The sequence below is a fragment of the Carlito syrichta genome, unplaced genomic scaffold (assembly GCF_000164805.1).
Source record: "Carlito syrichta isolate Samal-C Ts95f unplaced genomic scaffold, Tarsius_syrichta-2.0.1 Scaffold306466, whole genome shotgun sequence".
Lineage (NCBI taxonomy): Eukaryota > Metazoa > Chordata > Mammalia > Primates > Tarsiidae > Carlito > Carlito syrichta.
In genome coordinates this window covers 89,234-107,148 of record NW_007250562.1, presented here as the reverse complement: position 1 = coordinate 107,148, position 17,915 = coordinate 89,234, and the positions used below count along the sequence as shown (strand labels likewise).

The 17,915-nt window shown below is 37.1% G+C and overlaps 1 pseudogene; it reads right to left on the bottom strand.

Moving 5' to 3' along the window:
- Positions 1–14,175: 14,175 nt before the first annotated feature.
- LOC103265339 lies at positions 14,176–16,245 on the bottom strand (annotated as a pseudogene).
- Positions 16,246–17,915: the final 1,670 nt, after the last annotated feature.

Below are 17,915 nucleotides of genomic sequence, written 5' to 3'. Positions count from 1 at the left end.
CTACAATAAATCAAAAAATCAGCCGGGCATGGTAGCGCATGCCTGTAATTCCAGCTACTTGGAAGGCTGAGGCGGAATGATCGCCGGAGCCCAGCAGATTGAGGCTGTGGTGGCCGGGAGCGGTCGCTGCACTCCAGTCTGGGTGACAGGGTGAGACTCCAACTCAAAAAAATAAAACATAAAAAAAATAAAATGGCCATTCAGGTGTACATAAAATTCCACGTTTAAAGCTCAAATAAGCATAATTAGTGCATTGGCATTCTCCTCAAAAATGATAATAATCGCCAATCAGAAGGAACAAAATCTACCAAGTGATTTTCTACCCACACATGATAATTTAAGTGTTCATCTATAGTTCCCTGGCAAGGCCAATGATTCCCCTTACGTGCATTAAAGTGAGCACCTCCTGACTTATGGTAACTTTCCCAGCGACAATACTTAATTATGCAATTATCTGATCGAATACTAAGAGGTTGGGGACATGGAAACTTAGGGGGGAACTCATAAAAAGTGAAGGTAATTTTCTCGCAAATTCCCCTTTGTTTCTGTGCATGGGATGAGGAATGACGTGAGTGGGATTTTGTTTTCCATCTTCAGACTGTACAGAATTTTCTGGCTGCATCAACAACATAAATAGAAGAAGCAAGGCTTTCAGCTGCCCACATTCGCTTTGTGACCCAGGGTCTTCAGTCCCCTGGACTTTGTCAGCAGGCAGGCCTCCATGGCTGGCTCCCAACACATATTTGAATGGAAATGTTTTACTTATAAATAAAGAATAATAGAACAATACAAAACAGTCTATTAAAGGTGATTTTAATGTCCCTTTGAGATAATTCAGGCCCTACCGTTTGCTTGTGTCCTTTCTTTGTCTGGAGGCATTGTCCAAAGTCTTAAGGCTTCTGCCCACTTGCACCACTAACTGGTACTACTGTTAGAAGATTAACACCTCCAAGACCATTCCTCACTAATGACTGTTGAGAGTCTGTATGCATATACCCTAGGTTCTTTGAAATAGAGTAAACTGTCAACATGTGTTTTACACCACTTGCCAGAATTTATTTTTAAAATTAAATTTCAAATATCAATAAAGGTAACTGGATAGATGCTGCACCTATTAGTAACTGTAATTCCTCTCCTTACTAATTCCTCCACCTGCCTACTTAGGTCTCCTGCTATGCTAATGACTTTTACTCATCTTCTTTTCTCTGAATCTGGAAGAAGCCAAATCAGGCACAAATAATAAAAGTATGTTTATTCTCAGTCACATAATTTCACTAAGGAGTCTATCTTAAACATCAACAAGCATGTCCAATTATAAACACCATGAGCAACAGAAGCTTAAAAAGCTGCAAATAATCACTCCAAATTAATACAACTTATCCTGTTTTTCTCCTGTTTATAACATTAAGTAAAAAAAAAAAAAACCTCAAATTTTAATCTTGATCTGGTTCTCTTCTTTACCCCCATATATTTACTGAAAGTATAAAACTGTATTTCTTTTCTTTTTTTTTTTTTTGAGTCGAAGTCTCACTCTGTCGCCCAGACTGGAGTGCATGGCTGCTCCCAGCCACCGCAGCCTTGACCTGCTGGGCTCCGGCGATCCTTCCACCTCAGTCTTCCAAGTAGCCGGAATTACAGGCATGCGCTACCATGCCCGCCTGATTTTTTGATTTATTGTAGAGATGAGGTCTCGCTGCCCAGGTGGGTCTCAAACCCGCGGGCTCAAGCAATCCACTCACCTCAGCTTCCCAAAGGGGCGGGATTACAGGCTGAGCCACCGAGCCTGGCTTAAAACTGTATTTCTTAAATGTTGTTACACATACAATTTATACCCCAGCAAGTAACTCTGAGTATCAACTACATCATAATTTCTCATCAGGAATCTCATCAAATTCCCTCAACTGGCTTATCTGATCTAGTCCTTTTTCTTCCAGTCTACTTTGCCTGGTATAATTCTTATTCAGATGCTGCTTAATTTAATAGCAAAATAGGATGTCAGTCTCTCATATTGCCTCTGTTACCCAAATCACTAGTTTCATATTAGATATTCCAGAAACTCAACATTGTTCATTTGCTTGAATGTGTCATCGTGTTGAAAATATGGGACGATGGGTTCAAGTGTTCTGTCTAAAATTCACTTTCCCTATTCTCCACTTTAGGTTAATTTGTACTCATGCATTGAAACTCAAATTATATTTGTTTATGTATCTGTTCAACACAATTACTTTATGTATCCCTTTTACATTGATATATAAAATTTCATATATTTATTATGTGCAACATGCTCTTCTAAAGTATATATGTATACAACTTGAAATAACTAAAGCTAGATAATTAACAAATGCATTATCTCATGGTGACAATATTTTAGATCTCTCTTATAATACTTTTTAAAAAGAAAATGTATTTTAACTATAGTTACCATGTTTTACAACAGAACTCTGGAACTTATTTTTCTTATGTAAGTGAAATACTGTCTTCTTTGACCAACAACTCCCCACCTTACATACAACCACCTCAGCTCTTGGTAATCACCATTATATTTTCTATTTACAGGAGTTTAACTTTTTTACATTTCACATATAACTTAGATCATGCAATCTATATGTGGGGGATACACTCTAAAACAGTGATAAAAAGTATAGTATAGCTCAAAAGACACTTCAAGAGTGCACTTTTTTCTTCTTAATTTTAAAGATGTACAGTGCAATTCAGGGTTACGTATACAAATGCTCATTATGCAGGTACCCTTGTTGATGAGGTGTGCCCTTCCCTGTCTTGGGAGTTTTCCAAAACTGCAAACTGGAACGCTGCAATGGGGAACCAAGTGAGGGCGCTGAGAGTCTTGGCAGGTATGGGTGGTACAGGTGGAAAATCCTAGGAGTTGACAGACTCCATCTCCAAGTTCTCCCTCAATGATTTCAGCACATCTTTGTGAGCTGGTTGCTTTGTGCACAAACCTCTACTGCTCAAAAAGGAAACTGATGACTACATTCTCTTTCTCATGATGGCAGATTAGAGACTTCCAAGCATGCCTCATACTTTAGAACATTCTGAAATAGTGTGGAAAGAATAACACAGTGATCCTTAATTGAATAAGAAAAATGGATATTTAGCAGAATGGCAAAGGATACCTCAAATCTCAGAGAGGGGAAGATAGGCAAATAGTTTCCCTGAAGTGCTTTATAGAGAAAAGTGAGTGTGATTCTGGAACATGGGTAGAAACTGAAAACTCCCTTTGAGACATATGTTCCAATCAGAATTCTACTTAAACAGGCCATCAGAGAAAGCCCCATTTCTTTGGAACCCTGGAGCTATCTTGGGGGAAGCCAAAAGATGGTGAGGGGGAAAACATCCAATAAAGTCAAAAGTGTTTTCCCAAATCCAGGTCAGGGAGAAAGACACCATTTTTTTTTTTTTTTTAACCTGAGTCCATTGTCTCATCAACAGCGACCACTTCAAACATATCAGTTTCTGCCCAGAGACAAGGCTGCTCCCTCTGGAGTGTAGGAGGCCACCTCCCCATCCCCCACATTAAGAGCAGGGAGAGGAACATGGAGATCATCCCATAGTTTGAAGCCAAAACTAGACTCACCCAGTCACAAGCAAGGAACTGTGGAAGATTCCAAAAAGTCACATTTTTCCTTCCAGGATGAGATACAGGCTGTCAGAGTCAGATCTGCAACCTGGAATTGGTATTTTTGTGTCACTGCATGAGTCCTCACTCTGCCCCACCCCTCCAAGTTATTAAGGCGACTGGCCTCAGTAATTCTGAAAAACACCCAAAATAGCAGCCTTAATGACAGGAGCCTAGTAGGAGCCTCAACTCCCGTGCTCCAGAATCTGTAACATGAACAAAAGAAGAGTTGTTATAGCTATGGTTTCTAATCAACAAGAGGTCCCGTGGCCAATGTCATTTTGCAACCTATAACTCTACAGCGAGCATCACTGTTAATTAGCCCAGCCTCCCTTTTAGGCTAGCTGGCATAGCATGCATCAGCAATACTAAGGAAAACGAGGGTCCCCACTCCTACACAACTGAGAAAGAAGTCTAAGTGGGGGGAGAAGAGCAGAAGGCAGCAAGTCAGCTCACACCCCTACTACAACAATACCACTACTATTGCAACCAACACTTGGGATATCCCATGTTCATAGACTATCTATATCAAAGGAACTCATGCAAATTAGTTGCCATAGCTTATCCAAATGAGAAAGAACCAAATAAACAACTCTGAACATATGAAAAAAATCTTGTTACTCCTCTGAAGGGGCACACTAAATCTTTAACAACAGAACTTAACCAAAAAGAAATTCCTGAAATGTCAGATAACAAATTCAGAATATTTATTGTAAAGAAATGAAAAGAGATGCAAGATAAAGCTGATAACCAATGCAAAACAATTAGCAGAACAATTTATAAGATGAAAGGAGAGATCGACAACATTTTTAAAAAACTAACTAAAAAACTTTAATGATGAAGATACAAAGCACAGTACAAAACTATAACAGTAGGCTAGACCAAGTGGAAGAAAGAATCTCAGAGACGGAGACAAGTCCTTTGAGTTAACTGACTCAGAATATATTTTTTAAATTAAGTACAATGAGCAAAGCCTATGAGAAATATGGGACTATGTAAAGTGACCAAGCCTACAAATAATAGGCATTTCAGAGGGAGAAGTTAAAGTAAAAAGTATGGAAAATATATTTGAGGAAATAATTGAAGAAATCTCCGATTTTCAGAGAGACCATCCAGATACAAGAAGTCCAAAGATCTCCTGCAAGACAAATTGGAAAAAGAACATCACCAAAGCATAAGATTGTCAGATTTTTCAAAGTTAGTGTAAAAAATATATATATATCCTAATAGCAGGAAGAGAGACACACCAAATCATGTATAAAGACAAGGGACATCAGACGAACAGCAGACTTATCAGCAAAAACTCTACAAGCCAGAGGAGAATGTGGCTTATTTTTAACTACCGTAAAGAAAAAAAAAATTGCCAGTCAAGAATCTCATATCAAGCTAAACAAAGTTTTATAAACAAAGGAAAAACAAAGTACTTTCTTACAACAAATGAACACTAAGGGAATTTGTTGCCACTAAACTGGCTCTATGTGAGATGCTCAAAGGAGTTCTATACTTGGAAACAAAATGACAACTCTCACTATCACAGATCACATAAGTATAAAGCTCACAGAGTCTACAAAGAAAGTATCAATTAGAATCCCTAAAGTGGCTAGTTTACACCATTATGTCAGGAATAAAACCTTACATATCAATATTAGCACTGAGTGTAAACGGTTCACTTAAAATACTCAGAGTGACTCACTGAAACACACACACACACATACACACACACACACACACACACACAACCCAACCATATGCTACCAGCAAGAAACCCAGAGATAATCGTAGACTCAAAAGGCAAAAAGCCAAAGATAGTCATAGAATTAAAGTAAATGGGTGGGAAAAAATATTTATCAAATGGATAGAAAACAAAAATGAGCAGGAGTAGCTATCCTGATATCCAAAAGCTCAGATGTTAAACCAAAAAAAAGAAAAAGAATAGCATTAAACAATAAAACAATTAAAAAAATAAAAAGAATGGCATTATATAATACTAACAGGTGCAATTCAACACAATTTATCTACCTAATAAAAGATATGCACCAAATACTGGAGCACCCAAATTCATGAAACAAGCATTACTTGACCTTAAAAAATATTGATAACAATACTTTAATAGTGAGTGACTTCAACATCCCACTGCCATCACTAGACAAATTATCAAAACAGAAAATGAGCAAAGAAACACTGAACTTAAGCTGATCTATACATCAAGTAGACACAACAGACGTCTACTGAACTTTGCACCCAATATACAGTTTTCTTTGCAGAATATCCATTCTTTGCAGAATGCACATTATTCTCATCTCTTCACAGAATATTCTCAAAAATAGACCAACTGCTTGACCATAAAGTAAGTCTCAATACATTTAAAAACATCAAAATGATGCCAAGCATCTTATCAGACTACAGTGGAATAAAATCAGAAATAAACACAAAGAGGGGCTCCAAAAGTACATCACTACATGGAAACTGAACAACTCATTCTTTAATGACCATTAGGTAAACAATGAAATTAAAGAAAACATTTTTAAAAATTGTTAAAAAAATGAAAATAAGGTTACAATGTACAAAAACCTCTGTAACAGCAAAGCAGTTCTGAGAAGACAGCTTATAACATTAAATGCCTACGTCAAAAAGATACAGAGATCAAAAAATCAGCAGCTTAATCTTGCACATCAAGGAACTAGAAAAATATAAATCTAAAACTAGCAGAAGAAAAGAAATAACAATCAGAGCAGAACTAATTGAGATTAAGTCCAAAAAAGTGATAAAAAGGATTAGTGAATCAAAAAATTTATTCTTGGCTGGGTGAAGTGGCTCAGCCTGTAATCTCAGCACTTGGGAGGCTGAGACAAGAGGATTGCTTAAGGCCAGGTATTTGAGACCAGCCTGGGCCACTTGGTGAGACCTCATCTCTACAATAAATCACACATACAAAAAAACCTAGCCCGGCATGGTAGTGTGCATCGGTAGTTCCAGCTACTTGGAAGGCTGAGGCAGAAGAATTGCATAAGCCCAGCAGGTTGAGGCTGCAGTGACTGTTAGCTTGCCACTGTACTCCAGCCTGGGCAACAAGAGTGAGACTTCAACTCAAAAAAAAAAATTTTTGTTCTGTGAAAGAATAAACAGAACTGACAGACCACTCACTAAGTCAAAGAAGAAAAAAAGAACACTTAAATTCATTTAATCAGAAATGGCAGAGGTGACATAACAACAACAACAACAAAAAACAGAAACTACTATGACACTTCTGTGGCAACAAACTGGAAAACCTAGAGGAAGTGGATAAATTCCTAAAAACATACAACATCTCAAGAATAAACCAGGAAAAAAATAGATATACTGAATAAATCTATAATAGGCAATTAAATTGAATCAGTAATAAAATATCTCCCAACAAAAATAGATTAAAAAAAAAAGCACTCCAGGGCCAGAAGGATTCACAGATGAAATTTATCAGACATATCAAAAAGAACTAATACCAATCCTACTGAAACTATTTTAGAAAATTGAGGAGAAGGAACTCCTCTCTAATGCATTCTATCAAACCAGTATCACACTGATACCAAAACCAGGCAAGGGCACAGCAAAAAAAGAAAACTATAAGCCTATTTCCCTAATGAATATAAATGTAAAAATTCTTAGCAAAATACCAACCAACATAATTCAACAGCATAGCAAAATCTATCATGACTAAGTAGGTTTTACTCCAGGAATGCAAGGACAGTTTAATATCTGCAAATTAATAAACGTGATCCAAAACCAAAATATGCCCATAAACAGAATATTAAATAAAAATCACATGATCATCTCAGTAGATGCAGAAAAGACATTTAACAACATTCAACATCCCTTCATGATTAAAAAACAAACAAACAAACCCACAAACAAACAAATCCTCAACAAACTGTGCATTGAAGGGACTTATCTTAAAATAATAAAAGTTATATGTGACAAAGTCACAAGCCAACATCATACTTAATCAGGAAAAGTTGAAAATGTTCTCCCTTAAACAGGAACATGACAGTCATGTCTAGTCTCACCACTCTCATTCAACCTTTACTAGAAGTCCTAGCAAGAGCAATCAGGCAAGAGAAAGGAATAAAAGGTTTGTAAATCGAGGAGGAAGTCAAATGGCCCCTGTTCATGGATGACATAATTGTATACCTACAAAACCCTAAGACTCCTTCAAGAAGTTTCTAGACCTGAAAAATATCTTTAGTAAAGTCTCAGGATACAAAATTAATGTACACAAATCAGTAGTGTTTCTATATATTAACAATGCTCAAACTGAGAACCAAATCAAAAGCTCAATCCCACTTGCATTAACCTCAAAAAAAAAAGAAAAAAAAAAAAGCCCTAGGAATACACATAACTAAGGAGGTGAAAGATTTCTACAAGAATGACTACAAAACATTGATGAAAGTGTTTACCGTCAGGATCCTGAAACTCCTATTATGGTGAACTACTGCAGGACTTGTTGCTGTGTGAGATCTCTGAATCTTCCCTTATGCACATCACACACAGCACCATGTATCTTAATCTTATCACAGATGCATGAAATTGTTAGGTATGTTGGAGGTTCTATTGCATACTCACTCCTCCATTGTCATTGTACTTCCACAAACTTCTCGATTTCCAAATACTACTTCAAAATGATCTTGTGTTCCTCAAATGGCAACCAGGCTTCCACCATTTTTTTTTTTTGACTGTCCTGTCAGTAGCATGGTGATTCTAGCATTCATTTTATTAATGCCATCTTTTAAATGAATGTCATACTACACATTGCTACCACAATTCAAGCCAACTTCAAAAAGTAATACACAGATAACATCTCTTAAAATGTGTATATGTCTTTCTGGCATCCCCGGTATGCCTGTACTTGTATGTCCATTGCAATCTACGTGCACACAAATAATTGACTGGATAAAGAAAATGTGGTATATACACACAGTGGAATGCCATGCTGACATAAAAAGAATGAAAGCATGTTCTTTGCATCCATTTGAGTGGAACTAGAGATCATTTCCTCAGGTGAACTGACTCAGAAACAGAAAACTAAACATCACATATTTTCACTTATATGTGGGAGCTAAATGACCACAAAAATGAAAATAATAAACACTGGAGATACCAATAAAGACAGAGGTTGGGAGGGGAGTAGAATTCCGAAATTACCTATTGTGTATAATTTTTCACTATCTGGGAAATGGGCCACCTGAGACCAAATCCCCACCACTGCACAATATGTCCATGTAACAAACATGCATGTGTAAACCTGAGTCTAAAATCAAAATGGAAAAAAAGGTATTGTATAATAAATATATAAAACCATGAACATAGACATTAGCTATCATTTTCAATTATTATACACTGTATACAATTATATGCGATATACTTTTATAGTACTGGCAGTGCAATAGGTTTATTCATATCAGCATCACCACAAACCCCTGCATCCAGAGTTGTACTGCAATATTATGGCAACTTTGACATTACTAGACAATACAAATGTTTTAACTCTATTGTAATCTTATGAGTTCACCATTGTATATGTGGTTCATTATTGATTTAAACATTGTTATGCAGTGCAAAGCTGTATATATTCATGTACATATATATAGATATGTGTTATATATATGTACATATATATGTGTGTATATATATACACACACACTCATACATAGCTTATTGGCTATATTTTGTTTTTTGCTTGTTTTTTATATATTTTTTCTTCTGAAGAATCCTGAATGACACAGACTTTGATAATGAGAGTGGTTCTAGAAAAAGAGAATCTTAAGCATGAACTTTCTAAATTGCTTCCAGCATTTCTACAAATTGTGTTTTAATCTGATAAGATTTGAAGAGATTAATGATTCTGTTTCCAATGGTAAAGCCCATGGTGTGGTGTGGCAATAGAGGTAAGCAAAATACTCCTAATTAAATACATATAAAAGGTAAGTTCCAGGTCACTATATATTTAATAACTTGCAGTACCTCTCATGAAACTAACAGGTATAATGAGATTGGTTAGTTGTTAATACTATTATGGAAAAGCAGAGAAAAAATAAATAAATGCAGGTATTTAAATTCATAGCTCTAGCTAACTTATAACACCTGAAAGAAGCCATTATCTCGTGTGGCCAGAGAGCTCTGGTCATTCAAAGTCATACAAATGATTAAATCAAATTTTACAAATAGATAAATTACACTCTAAACTAAATTTTCAGCATAAAATATATCTCTGTTAAAGTGATAGCATTGAATGGACAAAAATAAGATCTTGAAAATTGAAATAGGGGCATGGGAAATTATTGATGAATCTGAAACATTGAACCATTAAATACTGCTGAGTGTATTGCTAGGAGAAGCAGTCCTTTCAGCCCTATTCAAGTGTGTTAGCCCTTGTTTTCCTGAAGAATCTGTAAATGGACTCTCCTAAGGTAGCCCAGTGAAACATACTGTTTTTTCTCAGAATCTAACCTCATAAGCCCTCTTTACTTTTAAAACTAGGACTAGATTCAAGTCCCAATTCACCAAAAGGTGAAACACAAAAAGTGATCCATGAGGAGGTACACACAATCCACAAGAAATGCATGATATTTCTACTTTATATAGACAGAAATGTGTGAATAGGTGTGAAAATGGTTATCAATGGAAGTAAGTGTGTGGGATAATGATTAAAGGAACATAACAATGGATCAGGCCAAGTTTATTCATATGAATCCACTAGAGATTCTGAATTCAATGATGTAGTCAATTGGTTAGAATGGGCTCTAACACTATGATTTGTTGTCTGTAATACAGAAAAAAGTTATTTAATTTAATGTTTGATTAAAAGACTGCCTTGGTGCCCTATTGAGAAAGTTATCCAAAGGCTTAGAGAACTTGAAATGTTTGTGTGAATTTATTATGTAAGACACACTCACCTACTCAAGGAGGATCCAGAGCATATACCTTTCATCATAATTATGAAAATATATTTGTGAGAGGAGTCTCAGTATCACTGAATAGTTCTGTGGTTTCTCTTCTGTGTAGCTCAGAAATTATAGTGAAAACTACTGGTACTGAAATGGGATCCTTAAATGTAAAAATGATAATTAGATATTGAGGTGACAGGAGCTAATTGATCACATTAATAACTAAAGATAAGGTCAGGGTGATTACCATAATGACCAACATAATCAAAACAGTAATCAGAATAATCTTACTTGTAGAGATTTATAACATTAACTAGTTGATCGTGGTGTTCCTAAAAGACAAATCTATTAAATTCTTACTTGTTTTATATTTAGTGAAAAAAAGCTTTAGTTCTAGTTACCAAGAGTCTAACTCAAATGATTAAAATAGAAAGTCAGAGCCTCTTATTTAATTTTCTGACTTGAACCAAGTTATTGACTCAGAATCCCCTAAATGAAGAGGAGGCTAGGTCCCCTGAGGAAGAACCACACTATAAGACTCAAAATTTGTCCTGTTAATCTTTTTCCCAGTCTTCCCCCAAAAAGCCCTATGGAATTTTACCCTGGTGACTATGCACTGAGGAAAAGCAAATAGTCAAATTTGGGGGAGGTTACCCAATGCTGGCTCTGAACTGACATTAATTTCAGGAGACCCAAAGTGTCATTATTGTCTACCAGTCAGAGTAGGGGTTTATGGGGCTCAAATGATCCGTGGAATCATAGTTTATGTCCACCTCACAGCAGATCCAATGTGTTTCTAAGTCTATCCTGTTGTGATGTCCTCCATTCTGAAATGCATAATTGGAATAGACATCCACAATAATTAGCAGATTCCCCACACTGGTTACCTGACTTTTGTAGTGAGGGCTGTTGTGGTTGGACTACGTGAGTTCACAAGAGCTGCCTGTACCTACAAAAATAGTAAACCATAAACAGTAACGTATTTTTGGAGGAATTGTAGAGATTAGAACCATCTCAAGAAATTGAAAGATGCAGGGGTGGTGATTCCTATCACATTTCCATTCAAGTTACTTTTTTGGCCTGTGCAGAAAACAGATGGATCTTGATGCATAATTATGAATTATCTTAAATTTAACCAGACATTGACTTCAACTGTGGCTAGTGTTCGATAGGGTTTCACTGCTTAAACAAAGTAACATATATCCAGGTAGCTGGTATATAGCTATTGATCTGGCAAGTGCCTTATTAAAGACCAGCAGAAATAGATTTCTTTCAGCTGAGAAGGCTGGCAGTATACCTGTACTTTTTTTTACCTAGGAATTATGTAGCCCTATGAAATAATTTAGAGTACTGGTATCTAGATTGTCTTTGCTTTTCACAAGTTATTACACTAGTTTATTTCATGTATGATATTATGCTGCTGGGACTTAATGAGCAAAAGTAACAACTTCCTTAGGCTTATTAGTAAGACATTTGTATATCAGAAGGTGAGAGATAAATCTGACAAAAATCCAGGAGCCTTCCTCCTTAGTGAATTTTCTGAGGGTGTAATGGTTTGTGACACACTGAGAGATATTATCGATGTGAAATACAAGTTGTTGAATCTGGCCACTTCTATGACCAAAATAGTGGCACAATGCTTAAAGTGCCTCTTTGAATGTTGGAAGCAAAATGTTGCTCATTTTGGTGTGCTTTTCTGCCCCATTTATCTAGTGACATGAAAAGTTTTGAGTTGGACATAGAACAAAAGAAAGTTTTGCATAAAGTCCAGGTTGCTGTCCAAGCTACTTTACCTCTTGGGAATGTTAGCCAAATGATCTAATGTTTCTTGAAGTATCAGGGCCATACAGGGACATTGTTCTAAGCCATTTACAAGTTGCCGTAGCTGAATTGAAGCACAGAATTTTTAAAGAAATTCCTGCCATCTTCTGCAGATAAGTATCCTTCCATTAATAAACAACTTTTGGCTTGCTACTGGGCCTTTGCACACACTAGATGTTTAATCATGGACCACCAATTTACCATACAAACTATGCTGCTCAGCACTAAGTGAATGTTTCCTGAATATCTAATCTATTGAACCAGGAATGTGCAACAACATTACTTTATCAAAAGTAAGCAGTATACAACCATGCTGCCCATTGAAGCTGGACTGGACAAAAAAATTTGTTAAAAGTGGTACATACACACAATGGAATATTATGCAGCCACAAAGAAGGACAAACGTATGAACTTTGCAGCAACTTGGATGGCCTTAGAATTTATCATACTCAGTGATCTACCACAGAAACAAAGAACAGAGTACCATATGTTCTCACTCATAAGCATACCCTGAACAACTATCATAATACTGTAAGAAAGGGATTGGCAGTAGTGGAAAACTGCCAGGGGAGGGAGGGCAGGATTGGCAGTTGAGGGAAACTGCCAGGAGTGGGAGGGGTACACCTCATCAACAAGGGTACTTGCATAATGAACATTTGTATACCTATCCCTGAATTATACCCCACATCTTTGAAATTTAAAGAGAGAGAGAGAAAACAAAACAAAACAAACAGAAGTAGTATATGTGAGACCAGTCTTGAACAGTTCCTGAAGGCACAAGCAATTACATTTCTGCTATATTACTGCACACCAATAGTCTCATTTGTATTCCCTATCACCAACTGACTGAGAAATTTTGGCTTGGTTTAAGAATGACTCTGCACAACATGTAGACACCATCTGAAATTAAAAAAAACTATAGACCTACAAACTCTCTTGGGACATCCTTGAAGGGCAGTGGTGAAAGGAATTCCTCCAAGTAGTCAGAATTTTGAGCAGTATACCTGGTTGTTCATTTAGCTTAGATAGATAAATAATTGAATGTACATCTGTATACCAATCCTTGGACTGTGGTCAATGATTTATATAAATGGTCAAGAACTTGAAAGGAACATGATTGGAATATTTGAGATAAGATATCTGGGAAAGAATTATGTGCACACACCACTTCAAACGGCAGTGAAAACATTTGTGATTCAGGTAAATGCTCCACAGAGGGTTTCCTTGGTAGAGGAGGAGTTTAACAACCAAATGAGTTAGAATTATCTCAGTTTCTGTGGATACCAGTAAGTCTCTTCAGCCACCTCTTTCATATTCCAATGGTCTCATGAATAAAATGATCATTTTAGTAGAGATGAAAGTTAGGTATGTGTTCAGCAACATAGACTTTTATGACGTGTGAGTGCAGAATCTGCTAGCAGCAAAAATTGAAACTGATTCTTGATATGACACCATTCCCTATGAAGGTTAGATTCCATTGATGGCAGGTTGATTACACTGGATGACTTCCATCCTAAAAGTGGCAGCATTTTATTCTTACTGGAACACACATTTGCTCTAGATATGAATTTTCTTTCCCTGTATGCAATAAGTTTTGCAAAACTACCATTCATGTACTTACAGAATGACTTATCTGCCGGAGACCAGCTCCAGCCGGGTTCAGGGTACCCCAAAGGTGGAGATGGTGTCGGCAATTGGGGGGAAGAAGAAAGAGAGAGAGAGAGGGAAATAAAGAGACTGGACTTCAGTCTAGTGCAGAAGCGATGTGTGTTACTGGGAATTACAATGGGTCTTTTATACACAAAGTCATGTGTTTGATTCCTGATCAACTTATCTACTTCTTTATTTCTGGTCTTCCCTTGTCCCTTTTTTCTTAAGTCTTTAGCTGAGGCAGAGCTATGACTACTGGTAGATGAAGACTCGTTCTTGTCACTGGAAGATTCTGAACTGCTATCACTGCTGTCAGAATCAGAGTCAGAGGAGTCAGACTTTGAAGAGGAGGATGCCAAAGAGGAAGGGATGGGGAGGATTTATTTTGCTCAACATCTGGTTTCTGTGCCACGATGACCTTTGGTGTATTTTTGAGATGCTCATGTAATTCATCTGTTAACCCTCCAAGACCTATAGAGGTAATCTCGGGGTAATAATCCTTCAAAGAATGACTGTAGGGTTTCATCCTTTAATGTTACATTAAGTTTAGGAAGACCCATGTATTCACACAGTTCCTGAAAAAATATTTTGACAAAAATTCTACTGGATGATGTGGTGGTCTCTTCACTCAGTTTTATACATTCCAGAACACTCCATGGAAGTGAATCAGTGTATAAAAGGTGAGCAAACATCTTAGCAACATTTCTCAATTTGTTTGTTTCCAAGCGATGGATGCTATCATACTGTTCTTTGAATATACTTTCGAAGAATTCCATATATTCTTTTTTTAGCAAGCAAAATCGCCCAGCTAACAAGCCAAAAAATTTCTCATATGTCCTTTGTTGGGCACAGCAATCAAGTATCATGTTGTTTGGCTTTCAGGAAACTCCATTTTCAGCAATTTATGAGCACATTCCTCAAAATCTAAACTTGATTGAATAGCAAGATAAATTGTTTGATGAAATGAGACTAGATTAATTTCTGTTTTGTCATGAATAGTCACTTTTTGTCCTTCTTCATCTTCTTCTCCCTCTTCTTCTTCTTCCTCCTCCTCCTCTTCACTACTTCCAGCATCTTGGTCTGTGTTTGAGTCACTGTCTCCATCAAGAATTTCCTTCTTAATAGCTTTGTACATCTCTTCATTCTCCATAAAATTAGCATCCATCTTGAAAACATTAAGAACGTCTTCTGGATTATAGTCATCCTCCAAAGGGAGCATATGAGTGAACTGATCATCTTCTTTCACTAAGTCAAGTCCTTCTAGAATAATGGGGTGGTCCTTGAATTCATCCTTCCGTACAGCAAACATCACTTCAATCATATACTGAACTCTTTTGTCAATTTCAGACTCATGCAGAATGTTTCGAAGGTATTCAAATATAGCGTTAATTCCTCTTGGTGACACTTGTGTTAATTTGAGGCCACATTCCTTGAGAAAACCAATAGCAACTTCAACACTATCATCTGTTGGTCTTTACAGGAGCAAAGTGAACATCTCTAAGCATAAAACTTCATGTGCCACCTTTTGGTTAATAAGATGTGCCACAAATTTTGAAGCAGTCAGACAAAGTTACTTATCATTTCTTTGACAGCCTTTTCAAAAATTGAGAATTAGCCTCTTGAGTATTAATTCTCTGATTTGTGGAAATTTTGGGTTGATAATTGCCACTAATGCTGCATAAACATGGGTGAAGATTGGAGAAGCACTGTGTGCTTGCAAAACAGATCTGGAAAGCAGTCCTCTTCCTCTAACTATATTTTCTTGAAGATGCTCTTGAATAATGATACTTATATTGGAAATGTTGACTTTGTTGATGAGGCCATTGTTTGACTTCTTTAGGGCTTCCCAGCTCATCCTCTGGTATGCTAAACTGTTTTTATCTGTAATCAGTTCTTGCATCATCCTGAGCTTTGCAGGGGGAATATATGCTCCACCAGTATGAGTATGAAGAGGATCCAGCTCATCTTTCTTCTTCTTTGCAGTAGGTTCATCCTGAGCAGAGGAATTCTGGGGTACTGATGGTTCTGGGCTTCTTCTCCCAGGAGATGGGTATTTCTGGGACCTTTTCGGATCCATATCTCTTTCTCTTTCTCTGTGTTTTTCCTGGTCCCTACTTCGTGACTCCATGTTGCTATCATAAGAATATTCTCTTCTGGAATGCTCGTAATCTGACCTGCTGTAAACTAAATTGGGCGCCACTTGCTGGAGACCAGCTCCAGCTGGGTTCAAGGTACCCCAAAGGTGGAGACAGCATTGGTGATTGGGGGGAAGAAGAAAGAGAGAGAGAGAGAGAGAGAGAAAGAGAGACAGAGAGAGAGAGCGAGAGAGAAAGAGTCTGGACTCCAGTCTAGTGCAGAAGTGATGTGTGTTATTGGGAATTACAACGGGTCTTTTATACACAAAGTCAGGTGTGGGAGGGGTGTCCCCCACCCACCAGAAACCTTAATCCATGAAAACTTAATCAATGATTGCCTTTAAATCCTTTTCATATGATAATCTTAAAATCCCATAACAAAGGATAATCTAATCCATGACTGACATATTCTATAAACCTTTTTCATCCTAAGCTTATTGATTTATGCCAAGTTAAAAATTCTATAGAAGCTTAAGTATTTACTTTACAAACAAAAGTGGCCCATCCCAAAGTTCACAGTGGGCTACCTGCAAGTAACCCAGCTGCATTCTTTCAAAAATGGCTGTCTTCTAAAACTATATTCTACAATTTACACCTTCAATAAATCCTAAGATCATGACCCAGAAGCCTGTGACCAATACTAAGGCTCTTAGATGTGACACGAGTTTGAATTATAAGTTGTGTGAAAGCCAAAACTGCAGTTTGTGGCAGAATGGGAACAATGAGCTTCTAAAGTTGGCTTGTGTTCGTCCCGGTCTCAGAGTTTTTATGTTTTGAGCTCACAGGAGCTTAATCTGGTTAGTGCTGAGTAGAAAGGGGGAGGAAATGGGGTCAATAGCTCCCGAAGGCATCCTAGTGATCTTGGGGTCAACGGCCCTTCCTGATCCCTAACACTCAGTGGGCCTCCATGGCCGGCTCCCAACACTTATCTACTATGTTTATGTCCTGTATAGCTTGCTTCTTTGAAGGAACTCGCTGCACAGCAAACGAAATATGGCTATGAGTCCATGCTCATGGATTTCAATGGTCTTACCATGCCCCAATCATACTAAGAAGCTGACTTGAAAGGATAGTGGTATTATTTTTGAATAATCATTACTACAACACCAAATTCAATGGCAATATCTTGAAGAGCTGAGTCAATATTTACCAAAGTTTCTACAAACTTTAAATCAGCATACCATATATGATGACGTTTCCCCTAAAGTCTGGATCCATGAGTTCAGAAATTAAGAGACGGAAATGGGAGTGGAGTCACTCACTATTTCCCCTAGTAATCTACTAGCAAAAGTTTTTTTTTCTGTTCCCATCACATTATGCTCAGTTAGTCCTTTTGAATGTCTTAGTTCTAAGGAAAGTATGCTTTCACAAGGAGACAGCATTTATTTTACTGACCTGGGAGTTAAAACCACTGCCAGATACTTTGGATTTATCATGTCTCTGAATCAACTGGCAAAAAAAGAACTGGCTTCCCGGCATAAGTGATTGATCCTGATAACTAAGAGAAAATTGGACTGCTACTGCACAATAGAGGTAAAAAAGAGTATGCCTTGGATACAGGAGATTCTGTAGGGTACCTCTTACCCAGTGATTAAAGTCAATGGTAAACTACAACAAGGACTATTAATTATCCAGACCCTTCAGGAAGAAATATTTGGATCAACTCACCAGGTAAATAACCAGGAATAGCTTAGGTGCTTTTGAGAAAAATATTTATTATGAAATAGATAGTGGAAGGATGTGGTAGCAGCTATA